Genomic DNA, 27,534 nt, shown 5'->3' on the forward strand with positions numbered 1-27,534 from the left:
GACCTTGGTGCAAAAAAATTACACCTTTCATTAACCTTCATTTTTTGCCCCGTCAGACAAAAAAAAAAGGAAGACACAAGGAAACACAACTGAAGCCAAATCACTGACAGTGAAAAAACACTCGTGTGCATGAGGCCTTAGTGAGAAAAGGATTGCAGCGTTGCATTTGCACATCCAGCCGCTAGGTGTCAGTGTAGCCCGTAAATCTGGCGGCCAGGGCTGGGCAGGAAGCCTTTCCCTTCCCCCCTCACACCTCCCTCTAGAACTTGTCTCCTCTCTCCGGCTGTCAGAGTGAGAGCTAGACTGGCTGCAGACAGAGGGCTGGAGGAGAGGGTGCTGGTCCCAGACAAGGAGCCTGTGTGCGCAGACACACTGCAGGGGGAGGTAAGACCCTTCCATCTCCTCTGCATAACAGCAAGTCACTGCAGCAGCACCTCCAGCACTGCTGCACTGGCGGGAGGGTAGTGCCCAGTCAGGGGGCTGCAGCTGGAGCTTCACTGGGAGTCGGGGAGGAGCTGCTGCTGGCAGAAAAGTGTCAGAGGCCCAAGTTTAATTCTGTGTGCTGAGGAAGCCACATCTGCCCTCTGTTCTGCCAGTCACTTCTGTGGGTGATATGTGATAATCCCATTAGAAGATGCCAGGAGGATGGTGGGCATCCTGTCATGGGCACCTGTGCTGCTGCTCTGAGTTTATTAAAGTAAGAGTCTTTTCTTAGCTATGGGCATGGTGAAAGGGGGTGTGCCTGCTGCACATGCTGGTGCCCGCTTCTTCACAGATGTAGATCACATACCTACTGTACTCCTGCCATTTGATGCCAGTCAGCGTTGGTATTTACCAGGATTTAATGTTCTCATTCTGGATTTGACTGCACCGTATGAGGGAATTCACGAAATCACACCATATAGCAGGCTGGTACATCGTAGCTACCCGCCATGAAGTTTTCTGTCACTATCGGGCAAGGGTGAAAGACACAGGCTTGTTTTTCTTTCATCATGAGATATAGATATTCAGAATAAATATTTAATGAGATTGTAGAAATGTAGCCGAGCTGATATTTCCATTTTTTTTATATATATAATTTTTTTTAACTGTTTGGGCATGCAATCCATGTAGTTCCCGAGTGCGGGTGACATCCCCCCCTACGTGAAACCACAGAAAACGCATTGGTGATTTCCCAAGGAGAACTTGTCACAAAGGAGATGAGAGGAAATGTTACCAAATTTATCCGCAGGGCATATGCCACATAATGTATTTGGGGCAGCTCCTGGCAGTCTGAGCATGCTTCTCGTCCTTATGCCACCACAATTTGCACCAGAAAATGTTGGAAGCCCATAACCTGGTGCACCCGTTTTTACGTTTTTTAATCGTGGCTATATTATTCATCATTTTATTGCATTTATAAAAAGAGAGTATCGCTATGCAGCTTTCCTTTGCCCATTCATGACACTGTATTACTCTGCCCATTGGATGATGGCACAGCCATTGGCGCTAAGTTGCACCAGTTTGGTTACACAGGCCGATGCAAACTGAAGGTGGGAGGAACGATTTCTACCGCAGGTGATCCTCCCGCTTTCAGTTCTGTTATTATTGGCATGCCCTGATTACACACAGATGCGTGCGGCCGATAATCCGGCAGCTTCCACCCCGAGGAAAGATGCCCATCAGCCAACAAAACCAGCGTTTGCTTATTCATTGGCTGATCAGCTGCTTGGTTGGAACGCTTGTTTCCCATAATTGCCTTGAAGATTGTGCCATCTAACAGGGCCCTTAGGCCTCTTTCACACGGGCGTTGCGGGAAAATGTGCGGGTGCGTTGCAATTTTTCTGCGCGAGTGCAAAACATTGTAATGCGTTTTGCACTCGCGTGAGAAAAATCGCGCATGTTTGGTACCCAAACCCGAACTTCTTCACAGAAGTTCTGTCTTGGGATCGGTGTTCTGTAGATTGTATTATTTTCCCTTATAACATGGTTATAAGGGAAAATAATAAAGATCGGGTCTCCATCCCGATCGTCTCCTAGCAACCGTGTGTGAAAATCGCACCGCATCCGCACTTGCTTGCGGATGCTTGCGATTTTCACGCAACCCCATTCACTTCTATGGGGCCTGCGTTGCGTGAAAAACATAGAATATAGAGCATGCTGTGATTTTCACGCAACGCACAAGTGATGCGTGAAAATCACCGCTCATGTGAACAGCCCCATAGAAATGAATGGGTCGGTATTCAGTGCGGGTGCAATGCGTTCAACTCACGCATCGCATCCGCGTGGAATACTCGCCCGTGTGAAAGGGGCCTTAGGCTCTTTTTATACAATAAGGCCTCATGCACACGACTGTTGTGTGCATCCGCGTCCGTTCCGTCATTTTTCACAGTTTAGCGGAGGTCCCATTCATTTCTATGGAGCTGTGGAAAAAACTGATAGTCCTCAGTTTTTTCTCCGCCTCCGTGATTCCAGTCCGTCAAAAAAATATAATCTGTCCTATTTTTGTCAGTGGAAAACGGAGGACAGACCCATTCAAGTCAATGGGTCCGTCAAAAAAAACTGATGCACAACTGGTATGTCATCCGTGTCTGTGTCCGTTTTTTTTCTACAAGACCTTGGTGCAATAAAATTACACTTTTCATTAACCTTCCTTCCCCCCCCCCCCCCCTGTCAGACAAAAAAAAGGAAGACACAAGGAAACACAACTGAAGCAAAATCGGACACGGACCACTGAAGCCAAATCACTGACAGTGAAAAAACACTGTCGTGTGCATGAGGCCTAAGGCAGAGTTACTAATCCTAAGGCCTCATGCACACGACCGTTGTGTGCATCCGTGTCCGTTGTTCAGTTTTCCGTGATTTTCTGCGGACCCATTGACTTTCAATGGGTCCGTTGAAAACTCGGAAAATGCACCGTTGTACATCCGCGTCCGTGATCCGTGTTTCCTGTCCATCAAAAAAATAGGACCTGTCCTATTTTTTTGACGGGCAACGGTTCACGGACCCATTCAAGTCAATGGGTCCGTGAAAAAACACGGATGCACACAAGATTGTCATCCGCGTCCTTCATCCGTGTCCGTAGGCTACTTTCACACAGACGGATCCGCTGATCCGTCTGCATAAAAGCTTTTTAGATCTGTGTTTTCACTTTGTGAAAACTCAGATCCGACAGTATATTCTAACATAGAGGCGTTACCATAGTGATGGGGACGCTTCAAGTTAGAATATACTACGAACTGTGTACATGACTGCTGCCTGGCAGCACCCGATCTCTTACAGGGGGCTGTGATCCGCACATTTAACTTCTCAGGTGCCGCACCTGAGGGGTTAATTGTGCGTATCATAGCCCCCTGTAAGAGATCAGGTGTTGCCAGGCAGGAGGGGGCAGACCCCCCTCCATCCCCAGTTTTAAATTCATTGGTGGCCAGTGCGGCCCCCCTCCCTCCCCTGTATTTAACTCATTGGTGATCAGTGCGGCCCCCCTCCCCAGTATTATATTCATTGGTGGCCAGTGCAGCCTCCCCTCTCCCCCCCCCCCTAATTAAAATCACCTTCCCCCATCATTGGTGGCCAGTGCGGCCTCCCCTCTCCCCCCCCCCCCCTTATTAAAATCACCCCCCCATCATTGGTGGCCAGTGCGGCCTCCCCTCTCTCCCCCCCCCTAATTAAAATCACCTCCCCCCATCATTGGTGGCAACGGAGAATTCCGATCGGAGTCCCAGTTTAATCGCTGGGGCTCCGATCGGTTACCATGGCAGCCAAGACGCTACTGCAGTCCTGGCTGCCATGGTTACTTAGCAATAGAAGCATTTTACTTACCTGTGACCGGCCGGGCGCTCCTCCTACTGATAAGTGACAGGTCTGTGCTATAAGCAATGCGACGCACAGACCTGTCACTTACCAGTAGGAGGAGCGCCCGGCCGGTCACAGACATCGCAGGTAAGTATAATGCTTCTATTGCTAAGTAACCATGGCAGCCAGGACTGCAGTAGCGTCTTGGCTGCCATGGTAACCGATCGGAGCCCCAGCGATTAAACTGGGACTCCGATCGGAACTCTCCGCTGCCACCAATGATGGGGGAAGGTGATTTTAATTAGGGGGGGGGGGGAGAGGGGAGGCCGCACTGGCCACCAATGATGGGGGAAGGTGATTTTAATTAGGGGGGGAGAGGGAAGGCCGCACTGGCCACCAACGAATATAATAGTGGGGAGGGAGGGGGGCCGCACTGGCCACCAATGAGTTAAATACAGGGGAGGGAGGGGAGGCCGCACTGGCCACCAATGAATTTAAAACTGGGGAGGGAGGGGGTCTGCCCCCTCCTGCCTGGCAGCACCTGATCTCTTACAGGGGGCTATGATACGCACAATTAACCCCTCAGGTGCAGCACCTGAGGGGTTAATTGTGCGGATCACAGCCCCCTGTATGAGATCGCGTGCTGCCAGGCAGCAGGGGGCAGTTATGTACACAGTTCTTAGTATATTCTAACTTGAAGCGTCCCCATCACTATGGGAACGCCTGTGTTAGAATATACTGTCGGATCTGAGTTTTTACGATCTAACTCAAATCCGATGGTATATTCTAACATAGAGGCGTTCCCATGGTGATGGGGACGCTTCAAGTTAAAATATACCATCGGATTGGAGAAAACTTCGATCCGATGGTATAATAGGGACTCCTGACTTTACATTGAAAGTCAATGGGGGACGGATCTGTTTGCAATTGCACCATATTGAGTCAACGTCAACTGGATCCGTCCCCATTGACTTGCATTGTAAGTCAGGACGGATCCGTTTGGCTCCGCACGGCCAGGCGGACACCAAAATGACTTTTTCCTTCATGTCCGTGGATCCTCCAAAAATCAAGGAAGACCCACGGAAGAAAAAACGGACACGGATTACGGACCTACGGACCCCGTATTTGCGGACCTTAAAAAAAACCGGTCGTGTGCATGAGGCCTAAAAAAACACTGTCGTGTGCATGAGGCCTAAGGCAGAGTTACTAATCCTAAGGCGGCGTTCACACATGGCATATTTTGTTGCCGAAATTTCGCCAACTGGAAATCAGTTTCATTCATCTGAATGGAGCTTCCAAACATGTGCTTGATGCCAAAACGAACCTTTTCAGGTAAATGGAACTGATTCTCGGGTGCAGAAATTTCTGCATCATGTGAAGGCACCCTAAGGGCTCATGCACACGACTGTTGTTATGCGGTCCACAATTTGCGGATCTGCAAAACACGGATACTGGCCGTGTGCATTCTGCAATTTTGCGGACTGGAATGGCCAGCCCTTTAGGTCTCTTTCACACGAGCGAGTTTTCCATCACGGTGCGATGTGTGAAGCATAACGTCCGGACTGAATCCTGACCCATTAATTTCATGTTTTTCACGCATCGTTTCTGCGCTCAGGAAAAACCACAGCATGTTCTATAGGGCTCATGTGCCACCCGTTCCGCGCATTGGGGACCGCAAATTGTGGTCCCCAATGCACTGGTATCATCTGTGTGGCTGCCGCAGACAGATGCAGACCCAATCAACTTGAATAGGTCCGTGAGCTGTTCGCACTGCCAAAAAATAGAACAAGTTTTATTTTTTTTGCTGTGTGGAGGCACGGACAGAAAACCCACGGAAGCACTTCCGGGCCTCTGTTCCACACCGCACCTTCCGGATTGCAGACCCATTCAAGCTTTTTTTGGGCACCGGCCAGCAACAGTCATGTGCCTTAGGCTACTTTCACACCTGCGTCAGGTGCGGATCTGTCTGGTATCTGCACAGACGGATCCGCACCTATAATGCAAACGCTTGTATCCGTTCAGAACGCATCTAAAACGGATCAGTCTTGACCTACATTGAAAGTCAATGGGGGACGGATCCGTTTTCAACTGCACCATATTGTGTCAGTGAAAACTGATCCGTCCCCATTGATCTACATTGTAAGTCAGGACGGATCCGTTTGGTGTCCGCATCCAGAGCGGAATGGAGACTGATCAGAGCCAAACTGATGCATTCTGAGCGGATCCTTATAGATTCAGAATGCATTGGGGGTAAACTGATCTGTTTTGAACAGTTTGTTAGATCCCTGAAACAGATCTCACAAACGGAATTCGAAACAACAGTGTGAAAGTAGCTTTAGGCCTCATGCACACGAACGTATTTTCTTCCTGTGTCCATTCCGTTTTTGTTTTTTTTGCGGACCATATACGGAACCAATTATTTCAATGGGTCTTCAAAAGAAGCGGAAGTTACTCTGTGTGCATTCCGTTTTCGTATTTCCGTTTCGCAAAAAAATAGAATGTGTCCTATTATTGTCTGCATTACGGACAAGGGTAGGACTGTTCTATTAGGGGCCAGCTGTTCCGTTCCGCGAAATACGCAATGCACACGGACGTCATCCGTATTTTTTGTGGACTGCAAAATACATACGGTCGTGTGCATGAGGCCTTATTCTGTGCTTTTTACGCAGCTCTGGTTCCATAGAAGTGAATGAGGCTTCAGTGAAAAAGGATTTCATCCGGATACAATTAGTTTTTCACTGATGGTTGGTAGGAGATGTACATTTTTATTCTTCAGGTTTTTTTTCACGCGCGTGAAAAACACATCAAAAACTGATTGCACCCACGCGGAAAAATCTGAACGACTGAACACAATCACAGACAAGACTGACTGAACTTGAGAGAATCCGTAACGCTCATGTAAAAGAGACCTTATAGAACAGTCCTATCCTTGTCCGTAATGCGGACAATTATAGGACATGTTCCATATTATTTATTTTTGCTTGGTGGACACACAGACATGGAATGTACACAGTCATTTTCGTTATTTTGCGGCAGTGAATGGTTCCACATAGGGCCTGCAAAAAAACTGGAACAGACCAGGCCAAAAAAAATGGGTATGGCTATGATGATTTTGGGCGCTACATGTGTCCTGCCCAGTGTAGCAGGGCTGCCATGGGACTGAACAGAATTGTAGTACAACTGACATGTTTGTTGCCACTGGATTTTTTTTGATTTGCACGTCGCAGTTGTAGCTAATGTATGAGTTGCGCTGCGACTCCATTCCTATGGTAGCCAGGCTACACTGCGCTCTCTGGTTGCGTGATGGCTGTCGCAGCCAAAATTGCTGTTTAGCTGAACCCTAAAGCTACCTGCCAGTGATGCGGATTACACGCATTTTGCACGCGTATTCTGCGGAAAAACGGCAGCGTAATACAGAACTAACAAAGTGACTGACATTAGACAGATCTTATGTACGTTTTGCTTTTTTTTGTGTGGAAATTGACCTTCTGTGCGGATTTTTAAATCCTCAGCATTTCAATTGTTTTGTGCAATTATATATATTTTTTTGTGTGTGTATTTCATACTTTTCACGTATGAGATCTGCAGTAAAATCGCATCAAATATTCCCAAAAATCAGCAAGTAAGGGAGCCTTCACGCGCAAACTGATTTTCAGTCGAGAAATTTTGTGCCACAGAATCTGCCGCATGTGAAGGCACCCTAACGCATGCTGTTTTTGGTGCAGAAACGCACAGAAATTGGGATTCCGGCAACGGCCCGCACCTGTGTACAGGTACCCTAAGGCCTCTTTCACACGAGTGTGACGGATTAGGTCCGGATGCGTTCAGGGTGGGTTCAGTGAAACTCGCACCATTTTGCATGCAAGTTCAGTCAGCTTTGTCTGCGATTGTGTTCAGTTTTTTCCGCACGGGTGCAATGCGTTCTGATACGTTTTTCACGCGCGTGATAAAAAACTGTAGGTTTAAAAACAACATCTCCTAGCAATCATCAGTGAAAAACGCATTGCATCCGCACTTGCTTCCGGATGCAATGCGTTTTTCACTTAAACCCCATTCACTTCTATGGGGCCAGGGCTGCGTGAAAAATGCAGAATATAGAACATGCTGCGTTTTTCACGCAACGCAGAACTAATGCATGAAAAAAAACTCATGTACACAGACCCATTGAAATGAATGTCAGGATTCAGTGCAGGTGCTATGCGTTCACGTCACACATTGCACCCGCGTGGAAAACTCGCTCGTGTGAAAAGGTGGCAGCCTTTGTTGCAGAAAAATGTGCGGCAAATTGCGGAAGGCACATAGGCGGCTTCAGTTTTTTGCGGATCTGCGGTTTGCGGACCGCAAAAAATGGCACGGTCGTGTGCATGAGGGCTTTTTCAGTGTTTTGCGGTCCGTTTTTCACGGATCTGTTCCGTTTTTTTCCTTTTTAGTTTCAGTTTCTGTTCCGTTTTTCCGTATGGCATATACAGTAATTACATAGAAAAAATCGGGCTGGGCATAAAATTTTCAATAGATGGTTTCCGCAAAACGGAACGTATACAGAAGACATACGGATGCATTTCCGTATGTGTTCCGTTTTTTTTTTCTGCGGACCCATTGACTTGAATGGAGCCACGGAACATGATTTGCGGGCAATAATAGGACATGTTCTATCTTTCAACGGAACGGAAATACGGAAACGGAATGCATACGGAGTACATTCCATTTATTTGCGGAACCATTGAAATGAATGGTTCCGTATAGGGACCGTATACGGAATGCAAAAAACGGCCAGTAAACGAAAAAAAAAACGGCCGTGTGAAAGAGGCCTAAGGCCTCATGCACACGACCGTTTTTTTTTTTACGGTCCGCAAAAACGGGGTCCGTAGGTCCGTGATCCGTGACCGTTTTTTCGTCCGTGGGTCTTCCTTGATTTTTGGAGGATCCACGGACATGAAAAAAAAGTCGTTTTGGTGTCCGCCAGGCCGTGCGGAGCCAAACGGATCCGTCCTGAATTAGAATGCAAGTCAATGGGGACGGATCCGTTTGACGTTGACACAATATGGTGCATTTGCAAACAGATCCGTCCCCCATTGACTTTCAATGTAAAGTCAGGAGTTCCTTTTATACCATCGGATCTGAGTTTTCTCCAATCCGATGGTATATTTTAACTTGAAGCGTCCCCATCACCATGGGAACGCCTCTATGTTAGAATATACTGTCGGATATGAGTTAGATCGTGAAACTCAAATCCGACAGTATATTCTAACACAGAGGCGTTCCCATGGTGATGGGGACGCTTCAGGTTAGAATATACTAAAAGAACTGTGTACATGACTGCCTCCCCCCTGTAGTTAACTCGTTGGTGGCCAGTGCGGCCGGCCCCCCCCCCTCCCTCCCTCCTCTGTAGTTAACTCGTTGGTGGCCAGTGGGCCCTCCCCCCTCCTAATTAAAATCTCCCCCCCTATCATTGGTGGCAGCGGAGAGTACCGATCGGAGTCCTAGTTTAATCGCTGGGGCTCCGATCGGTAACCATGGCAACCAGGATGCTACTGCAGTCCCGGTTGCCATGGTTACTCAGCAATTTGTAGAAGCATTATACTTACCTGCGAGCTGCGATGTCTGTGTCCGGCCGGGAGCTCCTCCTACTGGTAAGTGACAGGTCTGTGCGGCGCATTGCTTAATGATCTGTCACTTACCAGTAGGAGGAGCTCCCGGCCGGACACAGACATCGCAGCTCGCAGGTAAGTATAATGCTTCTACAAATTGCTAAGTAACCATGGCAACCAGTAGCGTCCTGGTTGCCATGGTTACCGATCGGAGCCCCAGCGATTAAACTGGGACTCCGATCGGTACTCTCCGCTGCCACCAATGATAGGGGGGGAGATTTTAATTAGCAGGGGGAGGGAGGGGGGAAGGCCCACTGGCCACCAACGAGTTAACTACAGGGGAGGGAGGGGGGCCGGCCGCACTGGACAACAAAGAGTTAACTACAGGGGAGGGAGGGGGGGCCGGCCGCACTGGCCACCAACAAGTTAACTACAGGGGAGGGAGGGCGGGGCCTTTCGCACTTGACAACAAAGAGTTAACTACAGGGGAGGGAGGGGCGGCCGCACTGGCCACCAATGTGTTAACTACAGGGGGGGGCCTGCCCCCTGCTGCTTGGCAGCACCTGCCAGGCAGCAGGGGGCAATCATGTACACAGTTCTTTTAGTATATTCTAACCTGAAGCGTCCCCATCACCATGGGAACGCCTCTGTGTTAGAATATACTGTCGGATCTGAGTTTTCACGAAGTGAAAACTGAGCTCTGAAAAAGCTTTTATGCAGGCGGATCTTCGGATCCGTCTGTATGAAAGTAACTTACGGCCACGGATCACGGACACGGATGCCAATCTTGTGTGCATCCGTGTTCTTTCACGGACTCATTGACTTGAATAGCTCCGTGAACCGTTGTCCGTCAAAAAAATAGGACAGGTCCTATTTTTTTGACGGACAGGATACACGGATCACGGTCTCGGCTGCAAAACGGTGCATTTTCCGATTTTTCCACGGACCCATTGAAAGTCAATGGGTCCGCGAAAAAAAACAGAAAACGGCACAACGGCCACGGATGCACACAACGGTCGTGTGCATGAGGCCTAACTCATGCAAACTGAGCATAACACATGCTAAAAATAAGGCCTCATGCACACGACCTTTGTGTGTTTTGCGGTCCGCAAATTGCGGATCCGAAAAACATGGATGGCGTACGTGTGTGTTCTGCAATTTGCGGAACAGCCATTGATATAACTGCCTCTTCTTGTCCGCAAAACGGACAAGAATAGGACAGTAAAAAATCTGAGTACCTCGGCACTTCCATAAAGTGACATGTGCTTTATTCACCAATAAGCACTGCTTGAAAAAGGTTCCATGGAGTGTACCGAAACGTCGCGCCTTATTAGTGAATAAAGCACATGTCACTTTATGGAAGTGCCGCGGTACTCGTGTTTTTATTGGATGTATAGGCGGTAGGACCACTGCCTCCGAATCTGGCACTCCGCTTTGTACGTTTGGTTGGTGGTGCTACCCAGGAGTGTTTGTTTTGTATCCAAGAATAGGACAGGTTATATTTTTTTTGGGCAGGCCACGGAACGGTGCAACGGATGCAGACAGCACACGGAGTGCTGTCCGCATCTTTTGCGGCCCCATTGAAGTGAATGGGTCCGCACCCGAGCTGCAAAAACTGCCGCTCGGATGCGGACCAAAACAGCGGCCGTGTGCATGAGGCCTAAAGCAGATCAATTTTATTCCATTTTTCTGTTATTCTGATGGATCTGAATGGGTGGCTCAGCGCATGTGTGAACAGGTCTCATGCACATGACTGCATTTCGGTTCTGCATTTTTTGCGGGTCGGATGCTCTTGCCATTAATTTCTATTGGCTCTGCAAAAGAAAAAAAAAAAGACGGCACCATGGATGTCATCCGTGTGCTGTCCGCATCTCTGCTTAGAGGCTGTGTGTACTTTGCCTAAAACCAACCGCATCTGACGTCAGTGTTTCACGTATGTGTTGTACGTGTTCTCCGCGGACAGCACACGTCCCCATTCATTTGAATGTGTGTATTCAGACATCAGTGTTTTAGCATGGTCTGTAGGTCCGTGTTTTCAGCACGGATGCATGTCCTATCTTGGTCCGTGTTCCCGGATCCCTCACGCCCATTATAGTCTATGGGTCCGTGAATACCACGGATGCTATCCGTGTTGCATCCGTGCTTCACGGATCAGTAAGAAGAGATGCTTTGAAAATGTATTTTTCAGCTGTTCAGTGAAACAGGGATGCAACATGGACTGCATAAAACGGACACATGTACCCAACATGGATCCTTGACGGACAGCTTCACGGATGCATCACTGACCACCACGCATTTGAGCACGGACACGGACATGTGAATGAGGCTTTACTGCTCAGTTGTTGTGTGCCACTTCGTGACGGTATAAAACATCTGATTGTCATGTGCACTGACAGCTCAGGGCTAGGAGCCCAAGAGAAATTTTTAGAAAGTTACTGGTAAAGTTTTCAGCATGTTCACGTGGCATAGATTTGCCGTAGGTAAACCCGCCATATAGATGTCAAGGCTGATACTCGGATCTCTAGCTTGGATTGGCCAATGCTTGTGGTTTAGCCCCGTTAGAATTCAGTAGCGCTAATCTGCAACTTTCCTGTGCAGCTTTTTTTCCAGCGTGCAGTATGTGAATAGGGAGTATATTACTTCACGTGAGACATAGAAACTGGTCCGGAATCCTGATCATGTGAATATTGTTTGAGGCTCCGCTATATTTGGTGTAAACTGCAGCAGTATTTCACAAGTATATACTGCAGACCTTCTGTATACCAGCAAGCAGCCTTACGCACTAATGTAGAGAGAAACTGCAGCAGTAGTAATGTACCCCACAAAAATAAAATCATGAGGCGTGTATTCTGTGCCTATACTGGAGTCGGGCCCATTTAACCCTTTAAAAAAACAATTATGTAATTTCTGTAACTTTGTAGTCAGTATTAGGGCTCACGCACGCGGTCTGTATTGTAGCGTACGGACGCCGTACATTTCCTAAGTTAGATGCCAGTACCCCTCCTTCCCTTACGTATCCACCCCTGGACCTATTGTTTATTCTTGACTGGTTTGCTAAGGCCACGCTCACACCTATGGAAAGCTAATCCGGCACAAATGCCGGATCACCGCTGGACCTCATTACAGTCGATTGGGATCTGGCGGTGAACTGTAGAATCCAGCAGTGCCAGATCCGGTGAAATCTGATAGCCAGAACAGCTGCCGTAGATGTGAAAGCAGCCTAAGTGAATCTCACCAGATAGTTACTTATATCTGTACTCGTGTATCGCTGCCTCCAGTATATGGATACGAGCTGTGTATAATGTGATGGAAAAATTAATCCAGCCAGCAAAGGAAGCAATATGGAGAATCACAATACATTAGTAAGTGCCTTGTATTAACTGTCTCTAAATGGTAAATGCAATTTGTTGAAGTGAGACAACCCCTTTAAGGAGAGACACAATCTAGGATCTATTGGATTTAGACCACGACCACACTATGAACATATGGAGTTCCCACTAGTGGTGGATAAGGCAGGCAATTTGACGTTGTCTGGCCCTGTCAACCAAAGCGGAAAGGGAATGGCAGTGAGAGAGTAGAGACTCTAGGTGTAATGGCAACGCCCCCGTTGCTCCTAGAGGCTCATTTGCATATATTAAAACATCATTTTTCTCAGTAATACGGGCACATATGAACATGGGACCAACACAGCTGCCTTCAGATGCCAAGTGCACATGTAACAGGTCAGCCAGGTTCATAGGTACAAACCTGCTGACAGAAGCCCTCTAAAAACAATGTCTTCCTGCAGACAACCTCTGGACCCTTTCCTGCATGACCGAAATAAAGAAAAAATGGAAATGGCAGTACAACCGAGCTTCCTATCCTTTTCTGCCTGTTTCTGGAAGCATCGGTGGAACATATACTCGGGCAGCTTCCCTGATATGAGCATTGGAGCATGAAATGAATCGCACAGGCCAAAGTTTTTTTCTGCAGATCCGTTGACGTATCGGGCTCTCCATCGGTAAAGCTAGGTAGAGGCTTCTGCCTAGCAGTGAGTCCGGTGACATCACAGGCACTAATGGGCGGTCTTTAGTGCTGCCCTAGCCTGAAAAACGGCTAGGGCAGCGCTAAAGACCGCCTCTCAGTGCTGGTGATGTAATCGGCAACACTGCTAGGCAGAAGCTTCTGCCTAGCAGTATAATAATGTAAACAAACCGCCCTTGCCCTGCGCTGTATTGGAACATGAAATGCTCCGATGCTCATATCAGGGGGGCTGCCTGGTTGAAAATGGCGATATGTCCAGGTTCAGCTCTGAACCCAGACAACCCCTTTTAAGCTTTTTTTTTGGTGGACTAGAGGCCTTGAAAATGTGATCTCTTAATCACTTATTTAATATACTACGATACTTCTGTACTGCAGTGAATTGGGCTTCTCAGTGTTGTACCCTGATTCTTGCAGGGTGTAATAGATGTGATAAAATAGGAATCCTGGGGAGCGTATTGATCAGGTGACAGAGGGCTTCCCCCTCCCTCTGTCTAACCCTTCAGTTGCCGCAGTCGCTATTGACCGTGACGTGTGAGGGGTTAAATGTCCGGGATGGGAGTTCTCGGATGCAGGTGAGCTGTATCACACAGTGTATGGCGTGCTTTCAGGGAAGGCTTCAGAGACCAATTAGACGTATTATTAATCTGCATAAGTGAGCAATTTTGGAATTATGTTGCAATAAGTCACAGCTTATTTTACAGACTCACAAGTGATGGGTCAGATAGAGATCACCTCGAAGTGTTTAAAGGGACTGTAGTATCTAAATGTAAACCCGTCTGGAAGATCTAACTGCTGATGAAGCCATTTCTTGGCAAAAACAACATTGTGAAGACATAAGAACACTGCAGACAAGCAAGTGACAAGTTTACTGCACAGTACCAGTCAGGAGACAGATGCTAAAAATGTCCTAGTCACTGAATATATCTCATAGTTATGTGAGTAGTGCACCCAGTCATAAAACGTGGAAAGAATATGACACAGCTGTACGAATAGAGCAGACTGTTAGACGGTGCGTTATTACGGGATCCATGACTGTTCTGAACACTGAGGACCTGTCAGCTTTCTTAACATGTCTATTTTACTAAATATTTTAAAACCCCATTGCATAATTTCTTTGCATTGTGCTGTTCCTCTGTTATTCATCCTAGAATTAATTGACAGCTGGGCGTTACCAATTGTCGGTATGCCCTTACACAGTTTGGCATTGCTGGGCAGGGGCACACTCCTTTGAGTAAAGTAATGGGAACACCAATGTGTCAATTTACAGACAAAATACCAGAGGAACAGCACAAAACAGAGTTATGAGAAAATATGCTCCAATATTATGTTATGTGAAATGTAAGTATGTTCTAAAACTGACATGTCAGTAGCGGTGAGGGACACAAGGATTCTCTCTTTGGTCTTTTTTGATTCCCTGTGTCATACACTGCCCCCTGGTCACTGCATACCTGTTGTAAAGCAGAGGGTAAAGCCTCTTGCATATGATCGTGTGTGCCCCGTGGCCGCAATGCACGAACACCCGCCGTAGGGCAGCCGCAACGGATCGCAGACCCATTCACTTTTCGGCCCATACTTCCGAACGGAAGTATGGGACGAAACTCCACGGAAGCACTCCCTAGTGCTTCCTTAGGACTCTGTTCCGTGCTTCTGTTCCGCATCTCTGGATTTGCGGACCCATTGAAGTGAATAGGTCCGCATCTGTGATGCGGAATGCACACAGAACGGTGCCCGTGTATTGCGGGTCCGCAATACGGCGCACACGTTTGTTTGCAATAAGCCTAAAAGGAATATCATTAACCCTGGTGCAGGTCGTTGGGACTAAAGAGAGCCCACATAGACTGCACGGATTCAGCACTCTGGATCTGACTGTAGCTGGGCTCCCGCTGTAATGGCCGGAACAGAGAACTCCAATCCCAGTCATTTAACTTCCTAGAAGCCACTATCCATATCGACCGAAGCATCTAATTAAGTAATGGTCTCCCTGTCGCCATTGGCCCTTTGTGAACAGGAATCACAGGAAGCCGATGCACTGCCATGGCAGATGGGGGCCTAACGAAGGCCCCACAGGCCTGCCATGACTGTATGTCTATTAGGCCTCATGCACACGACTGTTCCGCTTTTTGCGGTTCGCAAACTACGGATCCGCAAAATACAGAAGCCGCCCGCAAAACGGACAAGAATAGGACATGCTATATTTTTTTTGCAGGGCCACGGAACGGAGCAACGGATGCGGACAGCACACTGAGTGCTGTCCGCATCTTTTGCGGCCCCATTGAAGTAAATGGGTCCGCACCCGAGCCGCAAAAAATGCAGCTCGGATGCGGACCACAACAACGGTCGTGTGCATGAGCCTTAGACTGTGTGCGACACCTGTTATAGTGATATACCTTGTAAGCCAATGCATTACAGCCTGTTATACCAATGCATTATAAAAGCCAAGTCCCCGAGTGGGACTAACAAAATAATTACAAAAACGAATGAAAGGAAAGTTAATAAAGTTTATTAAAAAAATAAATTAATGTATGGTTTTGATATATGTATTTCAAAATTGTGTCCCTAAAACAATTCACCCCGCAAAAAACAAGCACTCCTATGGCTTCATCGATAAATAACATTTTTGCAAGACAAAATCCATGATCGTCCTTTGCCCTGCCCTATCTGCAGATCTGAGCGACTCCTGCCACTTCCTCGCTTTCCATAACCTTACGGCTTGTCCTTCTTGGCGCTGCAGTTTCAATGCGGTGGAGTGTACATGTGAGGTTCTCCTGCGGGAGGGGTCCAGGCCCTGTTGTATGACATTCATTTTTAATATGATTTTTTTATTTTTTATTAATTTGTTACTTATGAATTTAATAAAGATTCTATTTTTTATATTCTGTGTCCTTTCCGCACAACTATTGCAGTATAGGTGGTTTTAGTCCTCCCATAATAAAAATAAGTGACATGTAGCCTAAAAATGGTAGCAGATAATCCTAAAACTCATTTCTCCTAGAAACAAACAAAAAACCTCCTACAACAAGACTGAGATAAGTGTATAAAAAACCAAAACCATTCTAGTCGTGAAAAAGTGAAAACCGCTGTGACTTGGTCCCATATTTCAGACATGAAAAAGTCCAAGGGGGTAATTACTTTTGTGGTCAATCGATATGACACGGTCTCTTCATTGCGAAGTGCTTTCTGAAATATTCCTTGTTCTCTGAGGAGTGTGAACTCGCTCTGATGTTCGGTGCAGGAAAGTGAAAGCTCGTTCAGCAAAGACCCTTCATAATTTTACAAAGAATGAACATAAATGAAGCATTTCTGCCGAGGCGTATGCCGGACATCTGGTTTATGCAGCATAACAGTAATTCATTTAAGGCCTGTAATTAAAGTGTAGACCACACACAGCCTGATTAGATTTATTGTGCTAAGTGGCAGATCTACACTTACAAGTCATTGGTCAATGCCATTAAAGAAGGAGCACAAGCTAAGCCCACAATAGTTCTGATAAATTATACATAAGGCACTTCTAGTTCCCAGCTTCTGAGGTATGTCGGAGATGATTCCTGCATTACTGCACCGTCATGTTCCTCGTGCAGGAGGCCAATTCTTGACAGGTACGTCTTTCTCCTGATTTATGTGACCTGCCAGTTTCAATACTTGGCATAAGCACTCTAATATATCTTTATTATGGGGTGTTAAGATGGTCATAGCTTCAGGATTACAGCATAGCCATTTAGATGATTTGAAAGTGTTGTGTTGTGAGGAGAAACCATTGCTGCCGTTCAGATTTCATTTGTCACCACGAGGTGGAGAAGCATGATGTCATGTTGGAATAAATTTCCCGAAGCAGGCTACAGGTGTCGCATCCACTTTGCCACGTTCAAGTCTTAACTAGAAAATAATATAATTCAGTTCTGCTTCTAGGGCTATCATGAAAAGACCAGATGATTGTTTTCTGGGCAGCGCTGGACATGGACTCCATGTTCTGGTGTACATTTCTGTCTAGAACGTTCTTGTCTCATAGATTAATATGACATTTCTAGATCCTCAAAACATAATCAGATGTATTCAACTGGAATCATTTTAGACTCTAGATAGTGCTGCATCATACGTGTTAGGCCTCTTGCACACAAACTTTTTTTTTTGTTCCGTTTTTGCGGTCAGTATGCGGAACCATTCATTTCAATGGGTCCGCAAAAACAACGGAAGGTACTCTGTATGCATTCCGTTTCCATATTTCCCTATTTCCGTTCCGTTCAAAGATAAATTATGTCCTATTATTGCCCGCAAATCACGTTCAAGTCATTCAAGTCAATGGTTCCACAAAAGAAACGGAATGCATCCGTATGTCTTCCGTATCCGTTCCGTTTTTGCGGAACCATCTATTGAAAATTGTATGTCCAGCCCAATTTTTTTATGTACTTACTGTTTAAACATTATTGTATGCTTCCGTTTCCGATCTGCAAAAAATGGATCACAAACGGAAACCAAACGGAAAATGCTACTGAAAAAAAAACCTGAACGTTAAAAACGGACCGCAAAATACTGAAAAAGCCATACGGTCGTGTGCAAGAGGCCTTATGGTGCTTCATGGTGTTCTTCAGATTCCTGCTCAGAATATCCACGTAATGTAATTTCTGGTAAGTCAGATTGAGTGACTCTTTCCATCCTAGTCTCTGGGAGTTAGGGCTCATGCACACGACCGTATGCCCTCAGAGACATGCGGTCTGTGAGCGGGCCATATGTCCCGGAGCGGCATACATCGTGCGCACAGCATCATAGGTTACTATGATGCTGTGCGCATCAGGCCGCCCGCGGGGCTATTGTCCCGCACTCATATGATATTATGAGTGCAGGACAATAGCCCCGCGGGCGGCCCGATGCGCACAGCATCATTGTAACCTATGATGCTGTGCGCACGATGTATGCCGCTCCAGGACATACGGCCCGCTCACAGACCGTATGTCTCGGAGGGCATACAGTCGTGGGCATGAGCCCTTAGGCTGCATTCTCATCTCTGTTACAGATGATCTGGCTTGAATGCCGGCTGTCGACCGGACAAAAAAAAAACACTGTGTGCAGCGGTATTTATCTGGCCGAAACCCAGTGTTTATGCCAGAAAGCAGCTGGATCACTGCCGTCTCCCATTATAGTCAACAGGGATCCAGTAATGATCTGTTGAATCCGGCAATTCTGGAGGCTGTCCATCAGAGATGTGAACACAGCCTTAGGCCTCTTTCACACTACTGTATGGCTATTTCAGTGTTTTGCGGTCCGTTTTGCACGGATCCGTTGTTCCGTTTTTTTGTTTCCGTTGTGTTTCCGTTCCGTTTTTCCATATGGCATATACAGTATACGGTAATTACATAGAAAAAATTGGGCTGGGCATAACATTTTCAATAGATGGTTCAGATACGGAACGGCTGCATTTCCGTATGTGTTCCGTTTTTTTTGCGGACCCATTGACTTGAATGGAGCCACGGAACGTGATTTGCGGGCAATAATAGGACATGTTCTATCTTTCAACGGAATGGAAAAACGGAAATGCTGAAACGGAATGCATACGGGGTACATTCTGTTTTTTTTGCGGACCCATTGAAATGAATGGTTCCGTATACGGAACGCAAAAAAAACTGCCCACAAAACGCAAAAGAAATCCGGTAGTGTTAGAGGCCTTAGGGCAACAATTTGGTTCTCATTTTCCTCATATGGTTGCTATAAATGTCAGTGGTTGCAACACAAGTTAAAGGGAGTCTGTCACCAGTGACCTCCTTGTCCAACTATTTTCATAGACACACAGCTGTAGTTTACCTGCCAATTAGGTGCAAGAAGGGCGTCTTCATTGCTCTTGCACCCAAACTCTGCTCCTTTCTTTCACTAGCCCACACCCTAGCTGTTTTTCCACTGCTTGGTCCAGTAAATCAATGCAGAATTGTAGGGTCTGGCCTTGGAAATGAGTAGAGCTTGGGTCCGACAAGAGCAAATGTGAAACACTAGTTGCAACAAAGGACTAATTTGTATAGTAAGAAAAATGATCATAACTCTGGAACGAAACCTCAGATCAACAAAAGGAAACTTCACTTTAATCGGGTGAACCATATGTGTCTATGCATAGATGGGATGGACAGATTGCTGGTCACAGACCCCCTTTAAGGTGTGACCACACGTGCATTCATTTTGTGCGGTAAATCCACAGGGGTTACATGGTGATTTTGCGGCGGATTTCACCTTGGGTAAAATCTACGGTGGCAATCCACATGAATTGAAGTGCTCTGCATTTGGTATGTCAAGCTATGTGTGGACTTGTTATCTAAACAAGAAAAAAACAAAAAAAACTTTGGAATGCCAAAACTAAGCATAGGAACCCTAAAAAAACAGACATGGCAATATGGATAACCGGGGATAAAGAGATGGCAGTGTTATTTAGTGCTTTCTATATAATGTGGCTGCTATTATCACTGCTGTAAATGCTCCTTATTGGCTGAACATAGATATGGCCAAAATAAAGTGATTCAACTGTCTAAATATACCCTTAAAGCGGTTATCCGAGACAAAAAAAATGTGCCCCATATGCTGGGCCCCCCACACTAAATACACTTACCTGGCTCCCCACTCCCTGTGCTGCTCCTGGTCCCCGCATCGCACTGCTGCTTCTCTACGTGCGCAGATAAAAACGTTCGGTGTCATGGGGGGAGGGAGCAGCCAATGGCAGGCAGGGACGAGCCTTCCTAGCGTCACCTGCGATTCTAGGGAGGCTCGCCCCTGTCTGCCATTGGCTGCTCCCCCACCCGAAACCGGATGTTCATCAGCGCACGTGGAGATGCAGCAGCAGCGGCGGTGCGGGGAGCCAGGTTAAGTGTATTCAGTGTGAGGGGCACGGCATATGGGGAACATTACTTAGTCTTGGATAACCCCTTTAAAGGGGTATTCCCATCACATACAATGGGGGAATATCGCTAGAATATGCCCCCATTGTCTGATAGGTTCGGGTTCCACCTCTGAGACCTGCACCTACAACAAGAACAGAGCGGGGAGAGCTGTGGCAGGAGGACCCCGGATTTTCCGGGGTCCGTCCACCACCAAGTGCTGCTCCCATAGAAGTGAATGGGAGCGCGGCCCCTGCTCCAATTCATTTCTATGGGGCAGACGGAAATAGAAGAGTTAGCGCTCGGCTATTTTCGGAGGACCCATAGTAATGAATAGAGGACGTCTGCGCATGCGCAGTGCGCCCTCCGTTCATTTCCTCGCTCTGTTCTTGTACATGCGGGTCCCAGAGGTGGGACCCGCACCTGTCAGACAATGGGGGCATATCCTAGTGATATCCTAGTGATATGCCCCCATTATCTGAGATGGCAAAACCCCTTTAAGGTTTTTTGACTGAGGTTTAAAGAGTACCCATCATCCTTATTTTTACACCACATTATACACTGCTTGTTTCCATGGTTATGACCACCCTGCAATTCAGCAGTGGTGGCCGTGGTTGCACAAACCTGGTGGCCAGGACTGTGGGAGCGCACATAAGCTGGTGCTTTTTCCTATAGTGTGCAAGCACGGCCACTGCTGCTCAATTGCAGGGTGGTCATAACCATGGAAACGAGCAGTGTATAATGTGATGGAAAAATTAATCCAACCAGCAAAGGAGGCAATATGGAGAATCACAATACATTAGTAAGTGTCTTGTATTAACTTTCTCTACATGATAAATGCTCTTTGCTGAAGGGAGACAACCCCTTTAAGAATTTTTGTTGTGCCATTCCTTTATTATTCCTGCTAGAATGTAAGTTATAAATGAATTGCTTGCAGCTTGCAAAAAAGGTCCAGATGGGTGTTAGGGTACTTTCACACTTGCGGCAGAGGATTCCAGCAGACAGTTCTGTCGCCGTCCGGCAATCTGGATGCAAACGGATGCATTTGTGAGACTGTTTCGGATACGGATCCGTCTCACAAATGCATTGCAATACTGGATCAGTCTTTCCGGTTTTCATCCGGAAAAACGGATCCGGTATTTATTTTTTTCACATATTTATTGGTCTGCGCATGCGCAGATGGAAAGAACTGAAATGTTTTGCAGGAACACTTGGGGCTAATGCATTTCAATGGAAATTAATGCCGGATCCGACATTCCTGCAAGTGTTCAGGATTTTGGGCCGGAGAGAAAACTGCAGCATGCTGTGGTATTTTCTCCGGCCAAAAAACGCAAGAGGAACTGAACTGATGCATCCTGAACGGAATGCTCTCCATTCAGAATGCATTAGGATAAAACTGATCAGTTTTTTCCCGGTATTGAGCCCCTAGGACGGAACTCGATACCGGAAAACAAAAACGCTAGTGTGAAAGTACCCTTACTAGCTGACGGTGTGTCCAAAGTATAGTCTGACACTGGCAGCACTGATTGGATAGTATCAGACTGTGCATGGACACACCCCTAACTGGTAGCACCCGACTGGACCTTCATTGCAAACTGCTAGTAATTCAGTTCATAACTTCATAATAAAGGACTGGCACATCATAGTCATGGATACTCCATCTTATTACAAGGGGATGTGAATAGTTGCTAAAACAGACATCAGGAGAGGGGAAAGGTCCTCTTTGAAGAATATTTTCTAGAAAACCGAGATGCAGAACTGTTGTGTCCGTTGTGTAACTTTGTATTATCTTGGTGCTACAGGCCATCGCAACCTTACATCCACAGTTGCGTAATTTGTTGCAGCAGATATTAGAAAATGCGTCCCTGTGAGCTACTGTAAGGTTTTGTAAAAAAAAGTGTATTTATCCATGGGACCATAACATACAAATCTTGAACATCCCCATCGATTACGATTCAGCTTTGTTTTTTTCCCACCATTTCTCCCTTCATTTTCCACGGTTGAACCTGAGCCGTGCTGGAGTACGTTTTCATTTCCGTGCTTTGTGGGGTTGTTTTTTATTTTCTTAGCTGCGATTCAGTTTCTAGTTTTCACGTCAACTTTTTAGCTTCTGAAGCAAAAATTAATTTTATCATGTAATATAAAAAGTGCACAGTTAGTTGGAAACTTGACAATGCCGCGCATGTCTCGAGGATCGGCCGGCAGAGTCTTATAATTAGCGCTGCTATCTTTGTACAATTAGGAGCAATCCGTGCCTCTCACTGTGTCTTTAATTCGACATCTATTGTTGCTGAATTGATTTTTGGACTTGACTTAAAAAGCTAATATCTGTTCTCCGAGCAGACACCCGACCGTCTGTGTGCTGAGCCTGTGCCATTATGTAATTGTTCAGTGTGCACCAGCCTGTGCCTGTGTGCTATTAAACCCTGCGGAGCTCCAGGGGCCAGTGCTACATTGACTTTATTAGCCTCTTCAGTAGCTAAGAAGCCTGTGTCTCATTAATTTCATTAACTCTGGACTCGTAAGGCTGCCTCCACACGTGCACGCTTTGGACTTTTTTTTTTTTTGGGGGGGGGCAGTTTTTGAAGCCAAATTAGGAGTGCTTTATTCATTCTCTTTAGGCTACATGCACACGAACCTTGTTTGCTTCCGTGTCCATTCCGTTTTTTTTTTTTTTTTTGCGGATAGGATGCGGACCCATTCATTTCAATGGGTCTGCCAAAAATGTGGACAGCACACCGTGTGCTGTCCACATCGGTATGTCCGTTCCGTAGCCCCGCAAAAAAAAATACACCATGTCCTATGTTTGTCCGTTTTAGGCACTGTTACAATGGATCCGCAAAAAAATGTTGCCTTATGAGCAGACAGCACACAGTGTTGTCCGCATCTTTTGCAGCCCCATTGAAATGAGCGCGTCCCAGCCGTTCATACGGTCATGTGATTGAACCCTTAATATGTTGGCCATCGTTAGAAAAAGAAAATGCTGCTTTATTCCTAAAAGAGCTCCACCCTTGTCCACAGGCTGTGTGTGGTATCGCTGCTCTGCCCCATTGACTTCAGTGGAGCCAAGATGCAGTACCACAGACAACACATGGACAGGGCTGTTTTTGGAAGAAAGCAGCAATGTTTTTCTAATCCTGGACAACCCCTTTAACATTGAGAAACGTCTCTAAGTAGGGGATACATAAATGGGCTCTGTAATAATTTGAAAGAGCGCGGAAAGTTTTATACTTTAGTATCAGCTCCTATTCCACCTTAAAAAAAAAGAAAAACCTTGTGAGAATTGTGTTAAATCTGAAACATATGAATGGCTAATGCATAGTTACGATTGCTATTGCCTGAGGTCTGTTTTGGGTATTACTAACATCCTCCTAAACTAACAAAGGGTTTTACAAAAAGCTCCTCGTCCCCGGTAGTCTTATCAGTGACACCCTACCAAGATTGTATTACCATTTTTATATGGTTGAATTAAAGGGGTTGTTCTCTCTATGACATACCCTGTCCACTTGCAGATGGGAATCGACCAGAAGCCACAAGTGGATGCCACCCTTTATTAACCAGGACAGAGAGCCGTTAACACAGAGCGTATCTTTCTTTTTGGCGCAGTTGACCTGATGTATTTCATTTTTGAACATTGCCAGCTGCAACCTCTTCAATCAGATGTTCATCAGGGTTTATATAATTCAGACCCAGATTGATAGCCAGATAATTAAGAAAATAGGTTGTCTTGCTGACGCTTTTGAAATTTTTATTTTGTATTAGGAAAAGTGGGTTGGGTAAAGCATCCCAAAAAGCAGCCTACACTAGCCCGCTCACCTGTTTGAGATCCATGCATGCTTGTTCAAAATCATGTTACCTTATTGTGTTTAAAAGGGTTTCAGCGATGGGTCATGCGTATCTGGTGGGAGTCCGACACCCAGGTTCTCTGCCGATCAGCTGTTCCAGAGGTTAAGTCCTTAGTAAAAAAAAAAAAAAATCTCAGAAAATATATCTTACTGGCATGCAGCTGGATCAGTTGCCATTTTATTAAAGACTAGACACCTTTTCCGTTAATTGTTTTGTGTATGGCATTTGCTGTATTATGCTATAAAAACATTTTTTATGTCAAATTTTGCTCCATTTGTCTTGTGGAGCCTGCATGTATTCTCCTACATGGCAGACTGCTCAGTTTTGTTCAGTGTGAAATCCATGTGACAAGCTTTCTGACATCTCGGTCTGTAGCTCCTCTCTCTGCTCTCCTGCTCACAAATCTAAGCTGATATCAGTACAACCAAATGCACATAAATCAAAAGCTATATGTACGTTCAGGAAGCCGAGAGAGGGACTGGAGACTGAGCCTTCATAGGGCTTATATGATGGATTTTTTCACTGAATGGGACTGAGCAGTTTGCAATGTAGAATACATACCGGCTGCAGAAGACAAAAAGATTAAAAATGTATATACTCTGTATATATTTTTTTAAGTATGTGGACAACAGTAATATATTTAGTAAATCAGAACCCACCACCCCATCCTTCTTAAAGGAGAGATAGAGGAAACAAAAAAACAGAGGGATCAAAACTGAGAAAAGCTGTGCAAGAATTCTACTTTCAGATTTGTATTTCGGCATATAGCAAATTTTGAAAGTATTGATTTCCATTTGACCCAAATTTAATCCAGAACTAAAGGTTACCTGTAGCCTCCGAGCTCCTACATGAGGTGGCAGACGAAAAATACAATGATTCAAGCAAAGTTTTAATAAAAAACTATTACAAATGTTTTTATGCCAGAAGTCAGTGCAAAATTTAAAATCGCCCCAATGGTGTTACTTGAGGTCTCTGAATGTAAAGAGGACAAGGACTCGGCTTTACATTAATAGCGATTTTGGCTCCTTCCATGTAGATCTTTGGTGAATGAAGATGGGATAAAACAAATAATGCGTTTTTATGCTATAAAGTAAAGGACAATATTTTTGAATGTAAATGGTCTTTCCCCTCTCCGGCACAGGGGTGACATTAATGATGGGATTGACTGCTCTGTTTTATTGCTTTACAAATCATTTTTCTAATTTCCCTGTTGCACAAGGAATAAGCCTGGGGGAGAAGCCGTGGCACATTTATCAAGCGATAAGCTAGTTCTATTCAGCGCTGAGATCTTACTGTATGTATTTTAACTTAAAAAGTCTCACATTGAGGTTTTTGGTGTGAATGTTTTTGCTGCTACAATTTAAAAATGTTTCAATTTAAGTAAAAAAAAAAGGGAGAAATTTAGCAAATAATGCAAGGAATTAGAAAGATTGGGACTGAGAAGTAATAACAAATTAAGGTGATGGGGACGGCGCCATCACTGACGAATAGTAAGGATAAGGCTACTTTTACACTTGGTTTGTTAATTCCGGTATTGTGATCCGGCGAAGGATCTCAAAACTAGAATTAAACAGATCCGTTTTGATTTTGCACATCAGGATGCGGTTGTGTGAATTCAAGACAGAAAAAAAAAAAGATCCTTCACTAAATACATTGAAAGTCAATGGGTGATGGATCCGTTTTTATTTAGGCTTTTTTTTTAAACGGATCCGTCACCATTGATTACATTGTTTTCAGTGCCGGATCCGTTTTCTTTTCTGTTTTTATGACCAGACACAAAACCGCAGTTTGCAGCGGTTTTGTGTCCGGTCACAAAACAGACTGCTGCCGGGACGGAAGACATCCTGATGCATCCTGAACGGATCTCTTTCCATTCAGAATGCATGAGGACTAAACAGAACCGTGTTTTATCAGTATTGAGATCCTCTGCTGGATCTCAATATGGGAAAACAACTATGAAAGTGTGAAAATATACAGTTGTGTTAAATCTCCAAATAGAAAATCAGCATGTGGAAAAGACAATGGGAGCATTGTACAATACAGTATACAGTGTACTATCCACCACAATCCTATATAAGGTCACTTAAAAGTTTTCATGAAAATAAATTGGAGGGCGAGTGGGAACAGGTCTCTTTGGATTGTGGACTGGCTATAAGAAGTTGTGAAGGTGGCAGGCTCTAAGGGTGGCGTTACGCTGCCCAATCCTCAGGCATTGCAAGTGCCAGTGGATGATAATCATCTATCGGTGCTCAGTTCCACCTCCCTGATTACACAGGCCATTGCAAACTTTGAATGAGGGAGGAATGATTGCTACCACAGTCGTTACCCCCTCGCTCTTTGGATGATCACACAAGGAGACGTGCTGCCGATAACTGGGCATCTTTCAGCATCTGTTCATTCATTGGCTGTTTGGCTGCTCTATTATACTGGCCAGTTGTCATATTCCTGATAATTGGCCCTAAATCGTGGGCCAAATGCTAACATCGCGTTTTACAAATGTTGCCTCAATTGTTAGGGGCAGGAAGCTGAGAAGTTGTAAGGCCTCTTGCACACGAATGTTGTCTGCCCGCGGCCATATTGCGGCCCGCATCACGGATGGGGACCCATTTACTTGAATGGGTCCACAATCACGGAGATGCGGAACAGAAGCACGGATCGGAACCCCACGGAAGCACTACGGAGTGCTTTTGTGGTGTTTCTGTTACGTGTCTCCACACCGCTAAAAAATAGAACTTGTTCTATTTTTTTGCGGTGCGGACGGATCACGGACCCATTCAAGTTGAATGGGTCTCGATCTGTCCCGGCCGCCGCACGGCCGTTGCCGCAAATTGTAGTCCCCGATGCACAATGTTTGTGTGCAAGAGGCCTAAGACTACCTCTCCCATCTTCACAGACAGGGGCGGATTGGAAAAAATAAACTAAAAGTGGCCCCATGTTGTAGGTGGGTTCAAACTGATAGAAGATGAGCCAAAGCAAGTAGGCAGGAACAACCGAAGTAGGCGGGGCCTGCAATACTGTAGTGCAGCGCAGAATACTGCCCCAGCTGAACCAAATACCACAGGACAGCACAAAATACTGCCACCCTCTCCACAGTATTCAACTGTATCACCATCATGAGGACAGTAATACAGTTGAGTTCAGGAGGGACCTCCGGCCGTTGAGCATCAGGTCATTATGTACCTGGCCTGCGGCCATCATGAGGACTTGAGTGACCCTGTGGGTATCAGCCCACTGGGAAATTTCCCTGTAGGGTCTGTGGTCAATCTGCCCCTGTTCACAGATCTGAGTAAAGATTTCTCTTGATAAAAGTCTTAGAATGTTTCTCCTTGCCTGAAATTGGCCCGGCATATATCAATTTCTACCTGAATCTGAGTTGGGTGTTAAAGCGAGTGTATACTGCACAGTACCTGCAACCATGTGAACGGTTTTCTCCTTGGAAAAAAATCTTTCCACTT

At 45.9% G+C, this 27,534-nt stretch overlaps 1 protein-coding gene across 2 annotated transcripts in view; it reads left to right on the top strand.

Annotated features, from left to right (window-relative positions):
* The first annotated feature begins 285 nt into the window (after nucleotides 1-285).
* The window catches only part of LDLRAD4 (low density lipoprotein receptor class A domain containing 4), a 388,238-nt gene continuing 360,989 nt past the window's right edge, over nucleotides 286-27,534 (top strand). For both annotated transcript variants that reach the window (XR_005779168.1, XM_040433133.1), the window contains exon 1: nucleotides 286-384. The gene's annotated coding sequence lies outside the window, so the exon portion shown is untranslated. The remainder of the gene's footprint in view (nucleotides 385-27,534) is intronic.

This window comes from Bufo bufo, chromosome 5 (genome assembly GCF_905171765.1).
Source record: "Bufo bufo chromosome 5, aBufBuf1.1, whole genome shotgun sequence".
NCBI classification, from domain to species: Eukaryota; Metazoa; Chordata; class Amphibia; order Anura; family Bufonidae; genus Bufo; species Bufo bufo.